General features: G+C 45.4%; 1 protein-coding gene and 1 pseudogene across 1 annotated transcript in view; both read right to left on the bottom strand.

The window, feature by feature from the left end:
* The window catches only part of LOC139230593 (AT-rich interactive domain-containing protein 3A-like), a 584,081-nt gene that overhangs the window by 125,664 nt on the left and 432,102 nt on the right, over window positions 1–26,315 (bottom strand). The window lies entirely within an intron of this gene.
* On the bottom strand, window positions 9,285–9,515 carry LOC139252351 (U2 spliceosomal RNA; annotated as a pseudogene).

Below are 26,315 nucleotides of genomic sequence, written 5' to 3'. Positions count from 1 at the left end.
GCTTAGCATTGGTCCTGCCCACATCCATAACACTGCCCTTTGCTAAGCCAATTGCTATTTTCCAAACGCGAGCCCATTCTCCCAACACGCTGAGATCTGCGTGTAATTGTTTCATCTCTTCCAGATTCCTAACACCCGTACAAATCTTTGTATCATCCTCAAAGTTGCAGATCATTCCTGCAACACCTTCATCGAGGTTATTAATATAGATAGCAAAGAGCACCGATCCTTCCAGGACCACTGGTAATCAGTCTCCAAGCAGATCCACAGCTATTGATAACAGCTTTCTGCCTTTGGTCATCCAGCCAACTCTTTATCCACTGTCGCAGCTTCCTACTAGTTCTACAAGATTCTATCTATTGTAAGGTACCTTATCAAATGCTCTCAGAATATCCAGATAGACAATGTCTACCAGGCTACCCTCATCCACTAACCTAGTGACTTCTTTAAAAAATTCAATCAAATTAGTGAGTTAATCAATAAAGTATTGATTATTATTGATGAGACCCGTCATCTTTCCTACAGCTTAAAGCGGTCATTAAATGTTATATTACAGCAAGTAATTCCTTCATATAGTTTATTAATAATAATAACCCTAATGTATTTCTGTACAACTTCATTATTAATTACTATCCTCCATTTATCATCACCTTTACTATTATACTGTCATGCCAGTTTTCTCGCTGGTCTTCAATCAATTCTCTTTTAAAAGCTTCATATGTGGAATGTTATCAAACGGCTTTTGAAAATTAAAATAATTTAGATCTATTATGCATTCCTAGCCACAAATCTAACTATATCTTCAAAACTTGAAGTACAGTTGTGAGACATGGCTTTTCACTTCTAAATGAATACTAACTATCCTTAAGGGATCTGCACTTTTCACATGAGCACTGATAAAATCCCCCAAAAATTCTTGCCACTCTATGAATCATATCTAACTAATTTCCAAGTTCATGTCACATTCCTATTTTCATATTGGGATCATATTTGCTATCCACAGAAGCAGATCGTTATGCACCTTCTAACGATGTGAATAAAAACTGCATCGATTTGCTCCAACGTTTCCTTGACGATCCTGGGCTGCATCGCATTCAACCACGTGCCCAATAGGCAATTAATTTCTAGACCGTCTTAATGGAACCTATTGATCTTCATATATATCATGAACTCCTGAGCCAAAGTTATTGGATCGAAAATGTGTCGATAGTCTTTCTTTAAGATGTGATCAATTAATTTAAAATGTACCATTTTTTGATCCTTGTAACCAACTTATCTACTGAAGGATCTACCTGGTCTTTAACACTCTGTGCTAATATTTATAGAAAGTGAGAGAGAGAGAGATAAGCAGGCTAAAAACTCCTTTGGATCCTCTTTACTGCTTTCTGAATCCGTCTTTCTAATACTATCTTATTTCTTCTAATCCGCCTTTTAGAACATAAGAAAATAAGAAATAGGAGCAGGAGTAGGCCATACGGCCCCTCGAGCCTGCTCCACCATTTAATACAATCATGGCTGATCCAATCATGGACTCAGCTCCACTTCCCTGCCCGTTCCCCATAACCCTTTAATCCCTCATCGGTTCAGAAACTGCCTATCTCTGTCTTAAATTTATTCAATGACCCAGCTTCCACAGCTCTCTGAGGCAGTGAATTTTAATTATCTTCCACTGACTCCTTGTCCTTGTTATTTTTTTGTTTATTCATATACCTTTCAAACAATCTCTGCTTGGCCTTCAGATTATTTCTGACCTCCTTATTCAGCTATTTGCTCTGTTTCTTTTTCTTTTAGGGACATGCTTTCTTTCTACATTTAAAAAAATAGTCTAACACAGATTGAGATCTTGAACCTCAGGGTTTGTTTCTCAGGGACAATGACCTCGGCAGCACAGCGCTAGTACATGGCTTCATTGTCAGAAACTAGTAGTGCAAAGCATCGCATTTCTCTATGGGACATTGTGGCTTTCAACCAGAGGCCCTCCTTACATCTCAGTGTAATTGGTTTAGTGCTCTACAACAGTCTCAGTTCTTCTCCCCTTCACCAGCACAATCCTGCAAGTTTTGAACAAAGTGCAATGTGAATAATGTGAATACAATGCTATTCACACATCAAAAATCAACCAAAAGCATTTCTCATACCAATGGCACTGTTAGTAATTCATCAAACCAGTGAATGTTCGCCACATTGAACACTTTGACAATTCAAGCGAGGAAGCAGCAAAAGGGATAGGAATTATAGATTAACAGGTGCTATGATTCAGGTGCTCTCCAAATACTTTTTCCCATGCATGGCAAAAAAAAAACCATGGCATGGCAAGCCTACACTTTCGTGAGCCAAAATATGAACTGGAATATAGCGGCCTGGGTGAACAAAAATCCTCTATAGACTCACTGCAGTGTCCCAGTCTCTCCTACAGACAGACAAATAGCATTCTGACAGAATGTATATCTCGGGCTTTAAACTACGAATTAGATTTATTAAGAAGTAGACTTAAGCAGAAGCAAAAGGAAACACAGCAAATTTCACTAGGTTATAATATCTAAAGAAATCTCATGGTGTTTTTTTTCACAAAAAATAAAAGTGTAGAATACTTTTACAGTTTCAGCTGTAATTAAACAACATGTACGAGGAGCTCATGGACTTCTTTATTACTAAGATTGAGATTATCCATTTAGCTATCTCTGCTGCCCTCCCCCTTCCCTTTGCCCACCAAACTAAAGCACCCAGCCAGGACTTCCTGCTGCCCTAGCACTGATCCCATATCCTTCTCTAGTTTTTCTACTATCTCCCCTCTGAGCTCATCTTGTCCATGAGTACCACCTCCTGCTATGTTGACCCTATTTTCACTCAACAGTTGACTACCAACTTCTATTCCCGGTCCCCATGTTAGTTAACATTGTAAATGATTCCCTTATTCTAGATACTATCCTCCTTGTATCAAAACAACCATTATCACACCCTTCTAAAATAAAACTTCGATACCTCTGTCCTTTCCTCTCCAAAGTCCTTGAACATGTTGCCACATCCCAAATCCATGCTCCCCTTACTTGCAACTCTGTTTGAATCTCTCAAATCAGGTTTCTGCTCTTGCCACAGAACTGAAACGGCTCTAATCAATGTCACAACGTAGATTCTTTGTGAACATGGTGCATTTTCCTCCTCATCCTTCTCAACCTCTCTGCAGCCTTTGACATGGTCGACCACACCATCCTCCACCAATGCCTTTCCTCCATTCTGAAGAGACTGCCTCCTCCACTACACACTGGTCCCCTCCTCAATCACCCCAGCACCCCCTCCCCTTCCCACGGCACCTTCCCGTGCAAGCGCAGGAGATGCAACACCTGCCCTTTTACTTCCTTCCTTCCCACTGTACAGGGCCCCAAACACTCCGTCCAGGTGAAACAGCAATTTACTTGTACTTCTTTCAATTTAATATACTGTATTCGCTGCTCACGATGTGGTCTCCTCTACATTGGGGAGACCAAACACAGATTGGGTGATCGCTTTGCAGCACATCTCCATTCACTCCATAAGCGTGACCCCGAGCTTCCGATCCTATCACTTTAATTCTCTACTCCACTCCCACTCTGACCTCTCCGTCGTCGGCCTCCTACACTATTCTAATGAAGTTCAATGCAAGCTCGAGGAAAGGACAGAGGTATCGAGCTTTTATTTTAGAAGGGTGTGATAATGGTTGTTTTGAAACAAGGAGGATAGTACCTGGAATGAGGGAATCATTTACAATGTTAAGTAAGGTCTTAAGAGAAGTAGCGGCAGGGATTGTGGATGCATTGGTTGTAATTTACCAAAATCCTTTGGATTCTGGGGAGGTCCCAGCAGATTGGAAAACTGCAAATGTAACACCCCTATTTAAAAAAGGAGGCAGACAAAAAGCAGGAAACTACAGACCAGTTAGCCTAACATCTGTGGTTGGGAAAATGTTGGAGTCCATTATTAAAGAAGCAGTAGCAGGACATTTGGAAAAGCAAAATTCGGTCAGGCAGAGTCAGCATGGATTTATGAAGGGGAAGTCATGTTTGACAAATTTTCTGGAATTCTTTGAGGATGTAACGAACAGGGTGGATAAAGGGGAACCAGTGGATGTGGTGTATTTGGACTTCCAGAAGGCATTTGACAAGGTACCACATAAAAGGTTACTGCACAAGATAAAAGTTCACAGGGTTGGAGGTAATATATTAGCATGGATAGAGGATTGGCTAACTAACAGAAAACAGAGAGTCAGGATAAATGATTCATTCTCTGGTTAGCAACCAGTAACTAGTGGGGTGCCGCAGGGTTCAGTGCTGGGACCCCAACTATTTACAATCCAAATTAACGACTTGGGAGAAAGAACTGAGTGTAATGTAGCCAAGTTTTCTGACGATACAAAGATGGGAGGAAAAGCAATGTGTGAGGAGGACACAAAAAATTTGCTAAAGGACCTTACAACCTTCTGGACTCAACATCGAGTTCAACAATTTTAGACCATAACCTCTGCCCATAATTTTTTCCCTTTTTTTTTTAAACAAACCCTCCTTTTTTTCTCTTTCCCATGGCAGCTGGTGATGATTCTGCCATTCACACCCCACCCAGACTCATCTTTTATTTCTTAACTTGTGTCATTACCATCTTATTTTTGCCTATCGTCCCTTTTGTCTCTTAATCTGTTCTGCCTTCCACCCTATCACAGACGTTCCCTTTTGTTCTTTTCCTCCCCTCCCCCTTTCACTGCCCCTGCACTTCCTTAGGAACCTCTTGCATCTCAAACTTTTCCAGTTCTGACAAAAGGTCACAGACCTGAAACGTTAATTCTGTTTCTCTCCACAGATGCTGCGAGACCTGCTGAAATTTCCAGAATTTTCTGTTTTTATTGCCTCCCCTCCATTGTTTGCTTCAGTGGGACTGTCCTCATTGGTTACATTCTTACCTATCAAATCGTAACCAGAGCATCTCCAGTAATGGCTTCTCTTCCTCTTCTTGCACCATCACCCTTGGAGTCTCCCAAAGATCTACCTTTAGCTATTCCTCTTCCTCATCTATAAGTTGCCCCTTAGCAGCGACATCCGAAGGCATGTGGTCAGCTTCCTCATGTATGCTGATAACACCTGCTCTATCTTTCCAGCACCCCTCTCAAAAACTGCTGCCTGAACCCAATTGCTGCCTCTGTGCTGTCAGACTGCTTGTCTGAAATTCAGTCCTTGATGAGCATTCGATAAGGTGCCACATAAAAGGTTACTGCAGAAGATAAGAGCTCACGGGGTTGTGGGCAATACATTAGCATGGATAGAGGATTGGCGAACTAACACTAAATAGAGAGTCGGGATAAATAGGTCACTTTAGGTTGGCAAGCTGTGACTAGTGGGGTGCCACAGGGATCAGTGCTGGGGCCTCAACAATCTATATTAATGACTTGGATGAAGGGACCGAGTGTAGTGTAGCCAAGTTTGCTGAATATACAAAGATAGGTGGGAAAGCAAGTTGTGAGGAGGACACAAATGATCTGCAAAGCGATATAGACATGCTAAGTGAGTGGGCAAAAATCTGGCAGATGGATTATAATGTGGGAAAATGTGAGGTTATCCACTTTGGGAGAAAAAATAAAAAAGCGATTTATTATTTAAATGGAGAGAGATTATAAAATGCTGCGGTACAGAGGGACCTGGGGGTCCTGGTACATGAAACACAAAATATTAGTATGCAGGTGCAGCAAGCAATTAGGAAGGCAAATGGAATGTTGGCCTTTATTGCAAGGGGATGGAGTATAAAAGTAGGGAAATCCTGCTACAACTGTTGATGTGACCACACCTGGAGTACTGCATACAGTTTTGGTCTCCTTATTCATCATAGGCAGACCCTCAAAATTGAGGAAGGAACTGCAGTCTCTGTAACAGGTGGGGCAGACAGTGGTTGAAGGAAAGGGTGGATGGGGAGCCTGGTTTACTCCTTTCGCTGTCTGCACTTGGTTTCTGCATCCTCATGGCGACGAGATTCGAAGTGCTCAGTGCCCTCCCGGATGCTCTTCCTCCACTTTGGGCGGTCTTGGGCTGGGGATTCCCAGGTGGCGGTGGGGATGTTGCACTTCATCAAGGAGGCTTTGAGGGTGTCCTTGAAGCATTTCCTCTGCCCACTGTCAACCGTGAGGGACTATTGAGCGTCCTCCTCTGTTTCAGCTGCCCCCAAAAATTTGTTACCATCCTCCGCCTGCTCCTTTTATAAGGAGGGACATACTTGCATTGGAGGCAGTTCAGAGAAGGTTCACTAGATTGATTCCTGAGATGAAGGGGTTATCTTATGGGGAAAGGTTGAGCAGGTTGGGTATATAATTTTTGGAGTTTAGAAGAATGAGAGGTGATCTTATTGAAACATATCAGATTCTGAGGGGCTTGAAAAGGTAGATGCAGAGAGGATGTTTCCCCTCGTGGGGAATCTAGAACTAGATTCAGAATAAGGGGTCGCCCATTTAAAACAGGGATGAGGAGGAATTTCTTCTCTCCAAAGGGTCGTGAATCTGTGGAATTTTCTAACCCAGAGAGCTGTGGAGGCTGAGTCATTGAATATATTTAAGCTGGAGACGGACAGATTTTTGAACAATAAGAGTTATGGGGAGTGGGCGGGGAAGTGGAGTTGAGGCCGAGGTTAGATCAGCCATGATCTTATTAAATGATGGAGCAGGTCGAGGGGCCAAATGGCCTACTCCTGCTCCTATTTCTTATGTTCTTACGTTATTTCCTCCTGTTAAACTCACCCATCCTCCCTAACCTTGCTGACCTACACCGGCTCCCTCCAATACAAAATGATCCTCCTCCTGTATAAAACTCTTCGTGGTCTCACCCCTTTCCATATCTGTAACCTACTCTAGTCCTACCACCCTCACCTGGAACTTTCTGTTCCTCCGACTCTGCCCTGTTGTGCATCTGTCCTTTCCTTTATTCCACCATTGGTGGCATTGTCTTCAGCCATCTGGGCCCTACACCTTGGAAATCCCTCCCTAATCCTCTCCCCTCTGCACCTGCCTCTCTTCCTTTAAAACTCTCCTTAAAACCCACCGGTGGGACCAAGCAGTTGGTCACCCATCCTAATATCTCCTTCTTCGGCTTGACATCCATTTTTTCTGATTACGCCTCTGTGAAGCGCATGGGACATTTTTCTACATTCAAAGTGCTATATAAATGCAAGTTGTTGTTGTCCTCTGCTTGCATTCACTGAATGGCCATAGAATGAAAAAGGGAACTAGTGACCACATCAGGCAGCTTCTGCCAAAAGCCTGTCGATCAAAAAGACTTCAGGGTGATGCCTTCCAAGCTTTTTTTCCTTCATTTATTTCTAAGGTCAATCTGAGCAGTGTGTCTGATTACCAAGGCATCTGTTGAGACAGGCATTGGAGCTGTTGGCCCTTCAAAGTATTTTAAATAAATTCCACTGGTCAGTGAGTTGATAACTAGAGGGCATAAATTTAAGATCATTACTAAGGAATGAAAAGAGGTTAGGAACTATATTTTGCACAGAGGGTTGTTAAGATGTGGTATGTCCTACCTGAAACAATGGTGGGAGCATAATCCATAATAATTTTATAAAGAGGATAAATTATTTGAAAAATAAAATGATATAAACTGTGGGAAAAAAGCAAGAGGATGTGTCTAAGTGAATAGTTCGTTCAGAGAGCAGGCACCGGCACAATCGGCCAAATATTCTCCTTCTGTGCTGTAAAATCCTATTGCTGAGAATTTCCTCAGGACTTGTGGTATTCCGCTATACAAGAGAAGTGCAGAGCTCTTTCTTGCTGCTGGCTGCTTTCCTTAAGAAACGTAATGAAACTCCTGGCCTTGACAAAAATGCATAAAAGCTCAAAGTAGCTGTAACGTTGACAGCAACTAACAGCCATGCTGGAGCAGGGCTCAATTCCTGGCTGCAGCAGTGTGCAGAGTTTGGTGATGGCTTCCTTTGGGAATCTATGTTGGTGCTGACTGGTTTCCTCACAAAGGACCAGACAACTGATTCGGCTGTAAAGCCATCACTGCAAAACATAACAGGAAGAGAAAGGACCGGTCCATTGGCAAAGACCCAGGCATTGGATTAGAGACAATCCCTGCCCAGTTTACTGTGCAAGGTTCTCCTCACCAACATCTGGGGACAGGTGCCCAAATTGGGAAAGCAACAGCCTAATGTCGTTATTTATACAGAATGATATCTATTGGTCAGCATCCCAGGCTCCACCATCTCCATCCTTGAGTACATCCTGCGCCTCTGACATGATAGACTCAACAGAAGTGGAGATACAATGTGATACAGTCGAGTGAGGGAGGCCCTATGGGTGCCCAACATTGACGTCTGACCATATTACCTTTTATGGCTTCATTTCGACCAAGGGCAACAAATTTCCTGCTGATTACCATCTACTGTCCACACAGGAGGCTGAATGAACCTCCCAACTTCAACTATGATGGAGCCCAGTATGTAAGTACAAGAGGCAAGGCTGAAGTATTTATTAAATATTTCAGTCAAAAGTGTCGGGTGGGCAAACCTAATCAGCCTCAAACCTACCCCTGCCATTGTTCTGCTGAATCAGTTTATTTCATGTGACATTAAGAAACATCTGAATACATCAGATACAGCACATTCCAGTGGTAATGCTGAGGATCTGCATACCTGAACTAGCTGACCCCCTAGCCAAGCTATTCCAGTACAGCTATGACACTAGTATATACCAGATAATATGGAAAATTGCCCAGGTATGTCCCATTCATAAAATTTGGACAAATCTAACCCAGTCAATTACTGCCCTATCAACCTCCATCCAATCATTAGTAAAATGATGCAAGAATTCAATAGAGCCAGCATGTGCCACCAATAACCTACTCATGTACAATAAGTTTGAGTTCCACCAGAACTACATGGCTTTTCAGCTTGTAACAGCCTTGCTCCAGACATAGATGCACGAACTGAATGCTAGAGGAGAGGTGAGAGTAGATGACCTCAACATCAAGGCAGCATTCAGTCAAGCATAGCAGCAAGGAACCCCAGCAAAACAGAGGTCAATGGAGGGTAAAGAGGAAACCCTCCAATGGCTGTAGTCAATCCTGGCACACAGGAAGATGGGTGTGGTTGTCAAAGGCCAATCATCACAGCCTCAGGACTTTGCTGCCAGAGGTCCTTGAGCAACATTTTTTTTTTTTATAAATTCGTAGCCAATCGTTTCCAATTCTTTGTCAAGTCACAAACGCCAGAGGTCACCCTGCACCAGTCAAGGATCACTCTGCGCCAATGCTCTTAGCCAAAAGGCCTAGAGCCACTGCACCGTTCCTGGAAGTACTGCAATACCAGGTTCGTGCCATGGAGGTGGATGGGTCAGGTCCCCCACACACCTCCGTGGAGGTGGATGGGTCAAGCCATCCCACCCACCTCCTGTTTACAAAAATGTAAGCATATACCTTCCTGACCAGGGAGAAACCACCCGGAAGTCATGGTGGCTGGTCAGGTTAGTTATGCAGATCTTAGCCAAAAGGCCGAGAAGCGATGTGACTGAACCATCTTCAGCTGCTTTAGCGTGGATTGCAGCTCGTCACTGTTGATTCTACAGTGTTCAACTCCATTCACATCGTCATTGATAAAGGAGCAGCCCCTCCTAGTCGGCAGCAGGGTCTGGACAACATCCAGACTTGGGCTGACAAGTGGCTATTAACAATCATCCACCACCAACAAGAAAATACTAGTTTAAATCTGCATTCTCTTGTTCTACTATACTCTGAACAACCTTATATACCTCTATAAGATAACCCCTCAAAGAGATGTTTTCCAAGCTGAAAAGCCCAAGCGGTTGAAATTGCCCTGTTTTGCGATGCCTGTTTGCGCCTCCAGGGCGCAAAACAGTTTTTGCCCGTGGGGGGTCGGGGGGGGGGTGCTGCCGGCTCCCACGAAAGTGCGCAGTAGTTAGCGGAGGCGCTGCCACGGTAGCGCCGCATCTTGCCGGAAGCGTCCCGGGCTGCCGTGCAATCAGCGATGACATCATTACCATGCGTGCTGACACTTTAACGCCACGCGATGACCATTTCCGCCCTGCGACAGATATTGACCCGCGAGGCTACCGCGAACGGTGTCAGTGCTAGCCTTGCCGGTCGTGAACCAGGCCGACCTCTGCTCGCGGGGTGCAAGTCAAAGGGGAGGTCAGGAGTGCCCTGCGCCGCCATCTTACCTGTTTTGGCCGACTCACTGGTCGGCCCCTTCTTTACTTCTCCGGCATGGTCGCAGCCACCACCATTTTCTTGGTTTCTCTTTTTCCCTCTCATCGCCCTTTTAATATGTTTCTGCATTTTCTTGTATTCATCCCAGTGTGCCCCTTCGCCTTTCTGCCTGCACGATTGTACATTTTTCCTTTTTATCTCACTTCTAATTTGTCTGTTAATCCAGTTGAGATCATGTTTGGGAATATATTTAGTCTGCTCGCTCAGCTTTATACCATTAAAGGTGTAACACCTGTCTTATACCGAAATGTCCTTGAGCAAACGTAATCCATCAAATTTAGCCCTTTAGAAGTTAAAAACCTTGTGCCAAAATTGCCCCTTTTTTGCACCCTGTTAGTGCCGCCGGGAGGCGCTAACGGGACGCAATTGCCTTTTTGCCCAGGGATGGGCGGCGGTTGCGCCTGGGGTGAAATTGCCCCCGAGATTTTGGGGGAGATATGAAGTTAGCGTCGTGACCTGCAATTTGCGCCCTGGGCTGACACAGACCTACGCAATGATGTCATCGCCGTACGCACCAACCCCTCAACGCCCAGCGCCAACCCCTTTGCACCCCGCGGGGGAAACTGCCTCTTGAGACACGAGGCTGGCGCGGGCGCGGGCGCGGACATCTGCCCAGGCACTCCTGCGCCCAGGGCTGCCACTTTATTTGTCGGCCGACTCTCCCATCGGCCCCACAATGGCGGACCTTGTCTTGACCGGGCCACCATCATACAGCCGTAGCAACAGTCCCCTTTAACTGAAGGAGAGGGGGTTGTGGCGCATCAGGGTTATGTGGATCATCCACGTAGTGCTCACCTCTTCAGCGCTGCGCTGACACCTCGGGGGCGCCCCTCCAACAAGATGGAGTGCCTGAGACAGCGTTAGCAGTTAGGACCCAGATTACACGAGGTGGTGTTCATCTCTGCATAGATGCATGGCTGTCCTATCACATATTGCAGAACATGCCAGTATTGAAACTGTCGGAGATTTCTAAGCTGATGGTCAAAGAGTTGCTAGGGAAGACACTGCTGAAAGTAACTTTGACCTGGATGTTGTCCTGGAGTTCACCATATAATGAATAATTTTTATTCAATGAGGTGAAATCCACAGGGATGGTACAAACTCTGTTACAACAGTGAACATTTTTGCTTCTGGTTACTCTTTAATTTCTTTTATCTTGTAGGCTAGGACACAAGGTTTAAAAAACTGAGATGTTATTTGAGTGAAAGACAAATGAAACCACGGCGATACAAATTATTTCAAATTGAGCAGCTAATTATAAGGTCTTTTTTATTTGATCCTGTCAAAATGTCCATTTTTTGAAACAGCTTTCAAATATTCCTAGTAAGATTTCCACACAGCTTGACAGACTCAAAGCAAGTCACCAGGGAGCAGAACTGCCTCATACTCGCAAATTCATGCCATTCAGTACTTGAGCTCTGTGCTGTTCAGTTCTGCTGCCTTTCATTAGCTCCTTGTTAGCTGAGCTGGCTCCGAGACGTCAGAAGTATTTCTCAGCAATGGCAACTTCGCAGTTACATCCCAGGAAATATCAGACTACGCAAAACATTAAAGGCTTTGGTTTTGTAGTTTTACATTATTTTAAAACTGACACGAAGGATTCAGTTTTCCCCAATGCCGTTTTTTGGCACATCTCAAGAGTTACGCCTGTTTTTTTAAGGTCCGACTACTCCCCCAAAAAACTTGAAAGTTTCCCCATTCTAATTTTTGAAATTGGCACCGCGCAGCCTGTCCTTTAGCTTTGGGTGGTGGAGACTAATGTCTACGCCAACAAAAGGATGCCCCCTCTTCTGCGCATGCGTGGGAAAAGAATTTACATTTTTATGTGACTGACTGCTATTACACCTCCCGGTCTGCATTCTGCCATTTTTAAAGAGCCAGTTGTGTGTGAGAACTTAAAATTGGAGCTGCAATATGCAACGCGGCTTAAGGCCCAAGAATTTCTCACGGGACGAAGTGGAAGCACTGGTTACTGTAATTGAAGCCAGATGGCACGAGCTGGACACCAGCAGAGGTCAAATAAAAGTTTCACCAAAAGAAATGAAGAAACGCTGGAACCAACTTTCACAAGATTGCTGTGTAACAGTGACCACCCCGAGGTCCGGAGGCCAGTGCAAAAAGAAGTGGCAGGACCTTGGTCAAGCAGTTAGTGTAAGTAATATTTTCATTTATTCACTGGAATTGCAATTGTAAATGTGATCATCTGTATGACCCACTCAGCAGAAAGACACCCTCTCTAAAAAATATCTTCATCTTTGCAGGGGAAGGTAGCACATAACAAAAGAGAGAGAACTTGAACGGGCCCGGCAAATCTGCACCCACTTACACACCTGGAAGCCAGGGTTGCTGCTTTGGTGGGTCCTGCCTAGAGAAAAGCAACCACCACTGCACAAGCTGGGCCCACACTCGAGGGAGAGGGTAAGTCCTGCAAATTCCACAGTCTGGCTTTGCTAAATGTTAAGCACTGCATGGGCTAGCCATGCTTCAGTTCATGGGGATGTCTCCTTCAAATACGCTTCGGCTGATGCAATGTGCTATCATTCACCGCGGTCCTTCAAATCAGCCTGTTGCCTGCGCTGTGTGTGCCTGCTCATGCCACCCTGCCCCCTCCTCTGCTGCTAACCATTTGTCTCTTTTGTTATATTTTGCAGAACTTGAGGCCAATCCTGATGAGGCTGAAGCCGATGCTGATGATGATTCAGACGTGGATGAGCCTGAAGAGGAGAACATCTTCCAGTCCCACATTCCAGACCAAGAGCATGGGGGTGAGGGGGAGAGGCAGTGGGAGGAGGAGGATGAAGCCCCCACTGTTGTATTCACTCTGGAGGAGGTGCTGGTGCCGTCCATTGAGATGCCAGCCCCGTTCCTGTGTAGTACGAGTGTTGGGACATTTTATAGTTTCACACAGTCTGAGGCTGCGGGTCCCAGTGGGGTGCAGCGAGCCACACCCAGGGTGAGGAGGGAAAGGAGAGCTCGACAGCGCTCTCCTGAGATGCAAGATGTAACAGATGTGGTTCAGATGATGGCAATGGGTGGGGAGAGCATTGACCTTGTGCTATCACTCCTGGACACCATCAGTGGGGTATCGGGACTGTCGAGAGAAGTAGCAACAATCTCGCGAGAAATGGGAACACTGTCTGGGAACATGAGGGAGAGAATGTCGCAGTCAGCTGATACAATGTCGGTGAACATTAGGGGGGGTAATGTCGGAGGTAGCTGCTGCAATAAGGGAACACGGCCAGACCCCGTGCTCATTGATAGAATCGACTGCCACTCCCATTCCAATCCCCAGACCAGCCTCAGAAGAGGCCTTCCACATTACCACCTGCCATGCCCCCCCATCAAGAAGTGCGCATTACCCGAAATGCTCAAAAGAATAAGCTTGGTACCAACCAGAGAAACGCTGCGCCACTGCCTGCGGGCAGGAGTGGAGTCACCAAGCCCAAGTGCAGCAGGCGGTCTTAGAATAAGGTAGCGCAGCCTTTCTTTGCTGCTGTTGTTGCTGTTATTATTATTGTTGTTACTGTTGTAACTGTTCTCAAATTAAAGGTTTTTTGTAAGTGATGCAAATTTACGTTTAAAAATTTGTAAGTGATCTTCAAGTTTTTAAGTGATCTTAAAGTCTGTAAGTGATCTTAACTGCAAACTTTAAAGTTTGATACAAGAATATTTTTATTTAAGTTAAGTACAAACAAGTATTTGTTAAACTTTTGAATAAAATATATTTTAAATTATAACTGAATCATTTCCATTATTTGTCCATTAACACAACACAACATTACGGAACTGGTCCAAACAGTAAACATGGTCCATTTGGAATAGTTGTCGCTCAGCCTTCAGGCAGCAAAGCGTTCACGGATAAGCTGCTGGCGCAAGGCTCGAGCAATCGTTAAAGGGCCATGACGGCCCGCCATGCTCCGCCGTCGTGCTCTGAGTTCAGGTAGTTGCATGGCTTCCTTATGCTCCTCATCTTCCGCCTCATCATCAGCTACTCTCACCCCAGATGGGTCTTCTACTATCAGCTGCTGCTGCCTCGTGATGGCTAAGTTATGCAGCATGCAGCAGACAATAGTGAACTGACCGACAATGTCAGGGGAATATTGCAAGTAGCCTCTGGAATGGTCCAGGTATCGGAAATGCTGTTTCAAGATGCTAATGGTCCTCTCTATTATGCTGCGCATCGCAATGTGCGACGTTGTATTCTCGCTCAGCTTCTGTCCGGGTTATGCATAGGGGCATCATGAGCCAGGTGGCAAGGCCGTACCCTTTGTCCCCCAGCAGCCAGCTCTGCCCTTCTGGCTGCTGCTGAAACATGGCAGATATAGCGCTCTTGTGTAAGATGAACGCATCATGGGTTCTCCCACGGTATCTTGCATCAACTGCCATGAAGCGATGCATGTCATCACACACGAGCTGCACATTAATGGAATAGAAGCCTTTTCTGTTCCTGTACATCTTGGAATCCTCCAAAGATGCTCGCAAGGTGATGTAAGTACAATCAATTCAGCCCTGTACCTTTGGGAAGCCAGCAATCCTGGAGAAGCCCACAGCCCTGTCATGCATTACCTGGGCGGTCATGGGGAACTTTATGTAGTTATTCCTCCAGGCATATAGTGCAGCAGTCACCTGCCGAATGCAGATAGGTGTTGCATGTTGAGAAATGGTGCACACATCCCCAGTTGTGGCCTGGAATGATCCAATGCATAAAATGAAAGTGCAGCTGTAACCTTTACTTCAACTGACAAAGCAGTCCTCCCAACGCTTCTAGGGTGCAGGTCTGCTTTCATTAACTCAAAAACCTCGGTTACAACTTTTTTGCGGAAATGCAGCCTTCTCACACAGTCTGCATCACTCAGGTGCAGGTATGAATGCCTGTCTCGATATACCCGATGTGGGTAAGTGCTCCTGTCCATCATTCTTCATGCTCCAAGGTTCCTCAGGTGATGAAGCCTAATCAATCTTCTCCTCCCAGCACAATCATGCAGAAGGCTTGCACGAAGTATGGCATTGTCAATATTGCCCCCATAATTTAATTGCTGCATTGCAAGAAGCTCAAAATAGCAGGACAAAGCACGCGGACCTTCTTCCCTCTCTCTCGCAAGGTGCACGCCCTAGTATGGACCATATCCGGTTTGCGCATGCGTAATAGGTTTGCTTAGAATGGGAAACTAGGCATTCAATGAAGATATTTGGGGCAACAAAGTCTAATGGACCCGTTGGTAAGGACCACAGCCTGCATATCATCGTGGAGCAGGCGGAGGATGGTGACGAACTTTTGGGGGCATCCGAAGCAGAGGAGGACGCTCCATAGTACAACACCACCATCGAATGTCTCCTCACCGGGCTTGAGGGTTGGAGGGTCAGCCAGCAGAATCGCTCCCTCGCCGGACACAGGGGCTCAGCTTCGAATCACACCCCCACCCCCACCTGTCCCGGCCAGGTTTCTTTTGAAGCTGCTGTATAGCCTAAGGGTTCTCATCCCTTATATAAGTGGCTGGCAGTTCAGCTCGGCTTTCACCCCACCCCACCCCCGCCCCCGCATCCATGCTTCTTTTGAAGCCGAGCCCCTATATCCGGGCGAGGGAGCAATTCTGCCGGACGACGCACTGACCCTCGAGCCAGTGTGGAGACATTCGGTGGTGCGGTGGTACTATGGAGCGTCCTCCTCCGCTTCGGATGCCCCCAAAAGTTCGTCACCATGCTCCACGACAACATGCAGGCCGTGATCCTTACCAACGGGTCCATTACAGACCCAATCCACGTCTAGACCGGTGTCAAACAGGGCTGCATCATCGCCCCAACCCACTTCTCAATCTTCCTTGCTACCATGCTCCACCTCACAGTCAACAAGCTCCCCGCTGGAGTGGAACTAAACTGCAGAACCAGTGGGAAACTGTTCAACCTTCTCCTGGCCATGTCCAAGACCACCCCTCGTTGAGCTACAGTATGCGGACAACGCCTGCATCTGTGAACATACAGAGGCTAAACTCCAGGACATAATCAATGTATTCACTGAGGCGTACGAAAGCACGGGCCTTACGTTAAGCATCCATAAGACAAAGTCCTCCACCAGCCTGTCCTCGCTGCACAGCACTGCCCCCCAGTCATCAAGATCCACGGCGCGGCCCTGGACAACGTGGATCATTTCCCATACCTTGGGAGCCTCTTATCAACAAGAGCAGGCATTGACGACGAGATTCAACACCGCCTCCAGTGCGCCAGTGCAGCCTTCAGCACCTGAGAAAAAGAGTATTTGAAAACCAGGCCCTCAAAACTGCCACCAAGCTCATGGTCTCCAGGACTGTAGTAATACCCGCCCTCCTGTATGGCTCAGAGACATGGACCATGTACAGTGGACACCTCAAGTCGCTGGAGAGATACCACCAACGATGTCTCCGCAAGATCCTACAAATCCCTTGGGAGGACAGGCGCACTAACATCAGCGTCCTCGACCAGGCTAACATCCCCAGCATTGAAGCACTGACCACACTTGATCAGCTCCGCTGAGCAGGCCACATTGTTCGCATGCCTGACACAAGACTCCCAAAGCAGGTGCTCTACTTGGAGCTCCTTCATGGCAAACGAGCCAAAGATGGGCAGAGGAAACATTACAAGGACACCCTCAAAGCCTCCCTGCTAAAGTGCAACATCCCCACTGACACCTGGGAATCCCTGGCCAAAGACTGCCCTAAGTGGAGGAAGTGCATCCGGGAGGGCGCTGAACACCTCGAGTCTCATTGCCGAGTGCATGCAGAAACCAAACGCAGGCAGCGGAAAGAGCATGCGGCAAACCTGTCCCACCCACCCCTTCCCTCAATGACAATCTGCCCCACCTGTGACAAGAGTCTATGGTTCTCATATTGGACTGTTCAGCCACCTAAGAACTCATTTTAAGAGTGGAAGCAAGTCTTCCTCGATTTCGAGGGACTGCCTATGATGGGATGGATACTTTGGAAAAAATAAATAAATAAATTAAAGAATTGCATTGGACTTCTATTTTTTCCCTTTTGACTTTGAAATAATTAAGATTTATGATGCATATTCTTTGCCTTCTTAATTCCCTCCAAAATTTTGCCTAAAAACAATGGTGTCTTTCTGCGCCGATTTTGTAATGCGCGCTGAATTTTCTTAAGTGCCCAGAAGACTTTTTGGGAGTGGTCACATACGCCGTCCTAGGAAAAATGTAAGTTGGCCAAACTTTCTTAAATGTGAAAAACTGGCGCAGACATCAGGTTACGCAAAAAAACTAACCTACAAAAATCGTATCTGAATTATGCTCGCGCAGAAACTTTGGGGAAACTTGGAGATTTTTATTTACTCAAAAAAAAAAGGTGCATGTCAAAAAAACAGTGCAGATAATTAGGGAAAATTGAGCCCTGGGAAAGTATATTTTTCTCTGTTAATGTTAGCAAAAATGTGCTTGGAATATAAAATGGAAAAACTTGATTAATTGATTTTTTCACTACCATTAGTGAATTTAGGAAAATATACTTCTTGGTTCCTTAATAGATTTTAATTAAAGTAATATTTTAAAAAAACAAAAAATTGTGCTCTGGTTGTTGCAAGGCTGCATTTATAGGCCATCCTCAATTGCTAATACTTTTGGTAATGGTGCTCTCACAATAGCTCAATGGGTTAAATGGATCACTGTCCCATATTTAGCTCAATGAGTAATGCCAGCATGTGGATCTTAATGGGTAACTGCAGAGTATGGAGGTCAATGGTAACCGCACCATCTGAGGCTCAATTGGCAACTGCGCCACATGGATATCAGTGGTAAACTGCACCATGTAAAGCCCAATGGGTAAGTTCAGTGTATGGTGCTCTATGGAACAACTCCAGAAGCTCAACGCCATCCAGGACAAAGGAGCCCACTTGATTAGCACCCATCCACCACGTCAAACATTCACTCCCTCCACCACCGGCGCACCGTGACTGCAATGTATATCATCTACAAGATGCACTGTAGTAACTCAGCAAGCTTCTTCGGCAGCATCTCCCAAATCTGCGATCTCTACCACCTAGAAGGATAAGGGCAGCGGGCTCATGAGAAGACCATCACCTCTAAGTTGCACACTGTGGTGATTTGGAAATATATCGGCATAAATTCATCATCATGGGTCAAAATCCTGGCATTCCCTCCGTAACATAAGAACATAAGAAATAGGAGCAGAAGTAGGCTATTTGACCCCTCGAGCCTGGTCCACCATTCAATAAGATCATGGCTGATCTGATCATGGGCTTAGCTCCACTTCCCCGCCTGCTCCCCATAACCCTTTATTCCCTTTTCTCTCAAAAATATGTCTATTTCAACCTTAAAGTATATTCAATGACCCAGCCTCCACAGCTCTCTGGGGAAGAGAATTCCACAGATTTCCACCCTCTGAGAAGAAATTCCTCCTCATCCCAGTTTTAAATGGGCGGCCCCTTATTCTGAGACTATGGGCTAGAACCTCCACTTCTGTGCTTAACAATGGACGTTATTTCCAGGTGGGTGTTAAAAAAGGGTTTTCAGATCGCCGGTTTCTCGCCCATTCTCAAAACACTTAGTTTCCATTTTTGAAAATGCCCGTTACCGCGAGCGATATAAAATGGGCAGTAGTTTTAAAATTTTGACCTTCTGCCGTAACGTGTGGCTGTCCTTAGCAACGGCAAGGCAACGCTCGATTCCCGCAATTCCGTTGGTCAAGGGTCATCACGACATGCGCAGAAGAGGAGACAGAGAGAGAGGGTGCTCAGAGGCACTGAAAGCGTGTGTGGCTGTGGTGTGTGCTTGTCTGGCTGTTGTGGGAGGCACGAGGGAGATTCACCAGTAGCAAAAAGCCTACTAAGCACCAAGAACATAGTTGACACTGAGTTTTTGTCCAACAAATAAGATATAACATGGAAGGAATGGAGGAGGCCCTGGAGCTGGTAGCCAGGAACACTGGTGGCAGTGGTCCCGGAGCGCAGCACTGCATCCCAAGGTGTCGCACCCCATTGTCAACCACACGAGAGCCAGCAGCAACATCTTGCTTCTGGCTCAGAGAACGTTCCCGCCTCGGGACCATCCTCTCCCGCATCCATCCAAGCAGTGCTTCGGCCGTCACCACCCCTCCCAATGAAGCATCGCCTGAGGAGCTCCTCAGCCAGGTGGCTTGGAGTCAGGAGGGGAAGGGGTAGAGGTGGGGAGGAGAAGCGGGGGGCGGCGGGGAAGGGGGCGGGGGTGAAAGGTTGGTTTGTACAGAAATACTGATGATTTCAGACTAATGTTCGGTTTAAATGTTTTTTATTTAACAAAACCTTGCGGTGCATTGGCTCAGATAGCTGCACCATTACATGCTGGTGATTCCTTAACATCAATGGGTATAATCACACTTACCTTCAATCAACTTAAACTTTAACTGTCACCAAGGTGATACCCACCATTGATGTATCACCTGCATACCCAGCAGTGTGTCAGCCTTGTAAATAACACCAACGTTCTTTCAAGCAAAGCGATCATTGATGAGCTCCTGACATAAGGCTCTTGCAGCTATCATGCCACCATGGGCCCTTTCATGCGGTCTACAGGGGGGCGGGGACATGGCTTCAGCATCAGCCTGATTGTCTGGGCCGATGTCAACATCCGCCTCCTCGTCCTCCTCTTCCTCTCTCTCCTGAGGTGGACTGTCAGACTCATCAGGCAATTCTTGTCCCCTCCTGATAGCCAAGTTGTGCAGCATGGAGCACACCACCATGAATTTAGCTACCTGCTCAGGATGGTGCGTGGTCTCCTGAGTGGTCCAGGCATCTAAAGCACTGCTTCAGCACTCCAATGGTTTTCTCCACGATATTGCGAGTTGCTCTGTGGCTCTCGTTGTATCGCCTCTTGGCTTTGGTGTGGGTGTCATGCAGGGGGGTCATCAGCCAGGTGGCGAGGCCATATCCTTTATCACCAAGAATCCAGCATTGACCTTGTGGCTCATTGTTAAACAAGTCAGATACAGTGCTCTCAAGCAGGATGTGAGCATCATGGATGCTGCCCTGAAATTGAGCATTCACTGCCAGTATAATTTGCTGGTGGTCGACAACCAGTTGGACATTCAGGGAATGGAATTCCTTGCTGTTCCTGAAAACCTCTGCATCCTGAAAAGGTGCCCGCATCGCGATGTGCTTACAGTTTATTGCTCCCTGTACCTTGGGGAAATTTGCAATTCTGGAGAAGCCTAGAGCCCTCTCACTCTGTACCTCCCTGGTCATAGGGAAGCTGATCAAGTCCCTCCTGCATACGTACAGGGCTTCAGTGACGTGTCTAATGCAGCGATGTGTGGCATGCTGAGAAAGTCCGCAAATGTCTCCAGCTGTGGCCTGAAAAGAACCTGAGGCATAGAACGACAGTGCCGCGATGACTTTGACCTCGACGGACAGTGCAGTACTGATGGTGCTGGCAGGCTGAAGATCTGCCCTTATCAGCTGGCATATGTCAGTGATAACCTCTTTGCGGAAGCGCAGCCTCCGAAGGCAGGTGGTGTCTGGAAAGTCGAGGTAAGAATGCTTCTCCTTGTACTTGTGGGGGGTGTAATGTCTGATCCTCCTCATCATAAGAACATAAGAACATAAGAAATAGGAACAGGAGTAGGCCATACGGTCCCTCGAGCCTGCTCCGCCATTCAATAAGATCATGGCTGATCTGATCATGGACTCAGCTCCACTTCCCCACCCGCTGCCCATAACCCCTTATCCCCATATCATATCAGTCTGTCACGTCTTACATTGGGCACATAATGCAGTGGAGCGTTCCTTCGGCGATGTCGAGCCTCTGCATGTAATTGGTCACCAAGAGAGGGTGAGAAAGGACAGGCCCCATTGCAGTATTACTCGGTTTTCCACCGATTGGTCACAAATAAGGAATGTCCAGATGAAGATGAAGATACCTATTCAATTCCAATCGGTCACAGTATGGTCAAGATGTTTTTACAGATGTTCACATCAACTTCAACGACCTGCAGAGTACATCCGAACTCCGCCGAGGTTGAAGCACAGCAGTCTTTTATAGGATGCGGCATGTGATCTAGAACATGGCGTCCATAACGCTGTGATTAGTTCTGGTTAGTTCCACTTTTTCTGGGCGGTATTTTGAGCGAGGGATATTGTGGCCGATATGTGTGCGAGGCGGTGAAATTGACGTTGTGTGGTCTCATGGCCGCTAGTTTCAGTAATTATGCTCTTTACGACAAAAAAAAAGTGGGCGAGCGTTAATATTGAATCTCGGCGTTAAATCCGTGCGGAAAGTAACGCTGGGCGATATTATGGCCATTGATTTCGCTCATTCTTATGATTCTGCCCAAAAAATGTGGGCAGGTGGTAATATTTTTTCCCGCCGTTAAGTACATGGGGAAAGTAACGCTCGGCGATAACTTTCCATTTTGTGCTAAAATGGGCAATATATGGGCATTATACATCATTTCAGCGGTAAAATGGGCGTTAAATGGGCATTAAGCATACAAAAAAAATGGAGGTTCGAGCCCATGGTCTCCTAGTTTTAATTTCCCCTATGAGTGGAAATATCCTCTCTGCCTTGTCGAGACCCCCCATGATCTTATATGTCTCAATAAGATTCTCATTCTTCTGAACCCCAACCTGCTCATTCTTTCTTCATAAGTCAACCCTTTCATCTCAGAAATTAACCGCGTGAACCTTCTCTGAACAACCTTCAATGCAAATGTATCCCTCTTTAAATAAGGAGACCAAACTTGTACGTAGTACTCTAGGTGTGGCCTCACTAATACTCTGTACAGTTGTAGCAGGATTTCTCTGCTTTTACACTCCATCCCCCTTGCAATAAAGGCCAACATTCCATTTGCCTTCCTGATTACTTGCTGTACCTGCATACTAACTTTTTGTGTTTCATGCACAAGGACCCCCAGGTCCCTCTGTATTACAGCAATTTGTAATTTTTCTCCATTTAAATAATAATTTGCTTTTCTATTTTTTCTGCCAAAGTGGATAACCCCACACTGTCCCACATTATACACCATCTGCCAAATGTTTGCCCACTCACCTAGCCTGTTTATATCCCTTCGCAGATTTTTTGTGTCCTCCTCACAACTTGCTTTCCCACCCAACAAACTTGGCTACATTACATTCGGTCCCTTCATTCAAATCATTAATATAGATTGTAAATAGTTGAGGCCCCATCACCGATCCCTGTGGCATCCCACTAGTTACTGTTTGCGGTTTTCCAATCCGCTGGGACTTCCCCAGAATCCAAGGAATTTTGGTAAATTACAACCAATGCATCCACTATCTCTGCAGCCACTTCTTTTAAAACCCTAGGATGCAAGCCATCAGGTCCAGGGGACTTGTCCCCCTTTAGTCCCACTATTTTATCGAGTATTTCTTCTTTCGTGACAGTGATTGTTTTAAGTTCCTCCCTCCCCATAGCCCCTTGATTATCCATTATTGGGATGTTTTTAGTGTCTTCTACTGTGAAGACCGATACAAAATATTTGTTCAAAGTTGCTGCCATTTCCCTGTTTTTATATTTCTTGCTAGTTTACTTTCATAATCTATACCCTCTTTTTATTCATTTTTTAGTCATTCTTTGCTGGTTTTTAAGTTTCCCAATCCTCTGGCCTACCAATAGTCTTCGCCACTTTGTATGCCATTGTTTTCAATTTGGTACCATCCTTTATTTCCTTAGTTAGCCACGGATGGTTATCCCTTCTCTTGCAGGCTTTCTTTCTCATTGGAATATATTTTTGTTGAGAGTCATGAAATATCACCTTAAATGTCCGCCACTGCTCATTAACCGTCTTACATTTTAATCTATTTTCCCAGTCCACTTCACCATAACGACTGCAACAGTTCAAGAAGGCAGCTCATCACCACCTTCGCAAGGGCAATTAGGGATGGGCAATAAATGCTGGCCTTGCCAGTGATGCCCAAATCCCAGAAAAGATATTTTTTTTTAAATTCCGATTAAAATCAAAGTGACAGACCAAGGCCCACCAAGGTTGAAAAGAATACGGAGATTAAATAAATAAGGAAGCAGTGATCAGAGTTTAAAACAAGTACATAAACAAAGTGCTAAAACATATATGGATGAATTGCCATGGGGTTTCTCCAATCACCCACCATAACTTCAACAGAAGATTGGCAGAAATCCCAGAGAAATGATATAAATGACCATTTACGCATTTCACTAAGGTTTCCACTGTTCACCTGCTAAAATTACAACAGTAGATCAGAAGAACTCCTGTGGAAATTCCAGGTTATATACTTTATTGAAGATTTAAAAACTATATTTCTTTATTAGATCCATTTATAATACCTCTTGTATAAAACAATTGTACGGTAACATAGTTGTTATGTTACTGGACTAGTAATCCGGAGGCTTGGACTAATAATCCAGAGACGCGAGTTCAAATTCCACCACGGCAGCAGGGGAATTTAAGTTCAGTTAATTAAATAAATCTGTAATAAAAAGCTAGTATCAGTAATGGGGACCATGAAACTGCCGGATTGTCGGAAAAACCCAATTGGTTTACTAATGTCCTTTACAGAAGGAAATCTGCTGTCCTTACCTGGTCTGACCTATGTGTGACTCCAGACCCACAGCAATATGGTTGACTCTTAACTGCCCTCTGAAATGGCCGAGACAGTCACTCCGTTGTACCAAAACCGCTACAAAGTCAGCACTATGGGAGTGCCCTCACCACAAGGACTGCAGCACTTCAAGAAGGCGGTTCATCACCACCTTCTCAAAGGCAATTAGGGATGGGCAATAAATGCTGGCCTTGCCAGTGACGCCCACATCTCTTGAACGAATAAATAAAAATAAAGACATTTGTTCTTTCAGTCATGTGCCATGTTAAAATCCAATGTTCAAGACACACAGAAAGAAAGATTAAACCAAATTGCACTTTAACAGAGAATGGCTCAATTCAGTTCACAAATAACCATCAACATTTAGACAGAGCGACCCAACCCTAAGTTGTGGGTAGACAGATTTCTCGTCACCCATGGCCACTAGTGGGGAAAATGCTGGAATCAATCATTAAGGATGAAATAGCAACGCATTTGGAAAGCAGTGACAAGATTGGACCAAGTCAGCATGGATTTATGAAAGGGAAATCATGCTTGACGAATCTTCTGGAATTTTTTGAGGATGTAACTAGCAGACTGGACAAGGGAGAACCAGTGGATGTGGTGTATTTGGACTTTCAAAAGGCTTTTGACAAGGTCCCGCACAAGAGATTGGTGTGCAAAATCAAAGCGCATGATATTGGGGGTAATGTACTAACGTGGATAGAGAACTGGTTGGCAGACAGGAAGCAGAGAGTCGGGATAAACGGGTCCTTTTCAGAATGGCAGGCAGTGACTAGTGGAGTGCCGCAGGGCTCAGTGCTGGGACCCCAGCTCTTTACAATATACATTAACGATTTAGATGAAGGAATTGAGTGTAACATCTCCAAGTTTGCAGATGACACTAAACTAGGTGGTGGTGTGAGTTGTGAGGAGGACGCTAAGAGGCTGCAGGGTGACTTGGACAGGTTAGGTGAGTGGGCAAATGCATGGCAGATGCAGTATAATGTGGATAAATGTGAGGTTATCCATTTTGGGGGCAAAAACATGAAGGCAGAATATTATCTGGATGGTGGCAGATTCGGAAAAGGGGAGGTGCAACGAGACCTGGATGTCATGGTTCATCAGTCATTGAAAGTTGGCATACAGGTACAGCAGGCGGTGAAGAAGGCAAATGGTATGTTGGCCTTTATAGCTAGGGGATTTGAGTATTGGAGCAGGGAAGTCTTACTGCAGTTGTACAGGGCCTTAGTGAGGCCTCACCTGGAATATTGTGTTCAATTTTGGTCTCCTAATCCGAGGAAGGACGTTCTTGCTATTGAGGGAGTGCAGCGAAGGTTCATCAGACTGATTCCAGGGATGGCTGGGTTGTCATATGAGGAGAGACTGGATCAACCGGGCCTTTATTCACTGGAGTTTAGAAGGATGAGAGGGGATCTCATAGAAACGTATAAGATTCTGACGGGACTGGACAGGTCAGATGCGGGAAGAATGTTCCTGATGTTGGGGAAGTCCAGAACCAGGGGACATAGTCTTAGGATAAGGGGTTGGCCATTTAGGACTGAGATGAGGAGAAACTTCTTCACTCAGAGAGTTGTTAACCTATGGAATTCTCTGCCGCAGAGAGTTGTTGATGCCAGTTCATTGGATAGATTCAAGAGGGAGTTAGATATGGCCCTTACGGCTAAGCGGATCAAGGGGTATGGAGAGAAAGCAGGAAAGGGGTACTGAGGGAATGATCAGCCATGATCTCATTGAATGGCGTGCAGGCTCGAAGGGCCGACTGGCCTACTCCTGCACCTATTTTCTATGTTTCTATGTTTCTATTGCAGTATATCAGGGAATTCTACACATCCAGTTGCTCGCTTAATGATTACAAGTAAGCAGCTCCATCAAAATGATCTGGTTCTGGAGACGTAATATCTCCTCCTCTCTCCTTACTTCCATTGCCTCTTTATTAATTACAAGCAGTGGAGTTACTGGTTATTCTAAAATGGAGTAGGAAAGTTGTACAAGCCTTTGAATAAATGTGTGTAACTATCTGTAGTGAACAATCACAGATTCCTAATGTAAAGGTACTTAGAATTATAGGCCTAGCCTGCTTGTGGAGAGCAAAGGCCAGCTGTAATCCTGAATTTTGTCAAGCAAAGAATGGCAAATGGCTCACTTGGGTAAATACACTGTCTACACAGGCAAGGAAGATCGGGCGACCAGAGTTCTAGATAGGTCGGGAAGTTGAGCTGAAAAATAGTGAATGAAATTCATTGTTGACAAGAGCAAAGCAATGAAATGACAGAAAGTGAATATAAGTATAAACTAAATAGTGTTAAGCTACAATATTCACCACAAGAATAGGTGGCAGTGATGGATAGATTATTGAAATCATCTGCACAGTGCGTAACAGCAGTAAATAAAACAAATAGAATATTGCATAGTTCACATAATAAAACATAAATTACAGAATAATAATGAACCAACAATGGGCATTGGTTCCTCCTCATCTGGAGTACCGTGTGCAGTTCCAGTCAC

This window comes from Pristiophorus japonicus, chromosome 2 (assembly GCF_044704955.1).
Source record: "Pristiophorus japonicus isolate sPriJap1 chromosome 2, sPriJap1.hap1, whole genome shotgun sequence".
NCBI classification, from domain to species: Eukaryota; Metazoa; Chordata; class Chondrichthyes; family Pristiophoridae; genus Pristiophorus; species Pristiophorus japonicus.
This window is presented reverse-complemented; position numbering and strand designations above follow the sequence as displayed.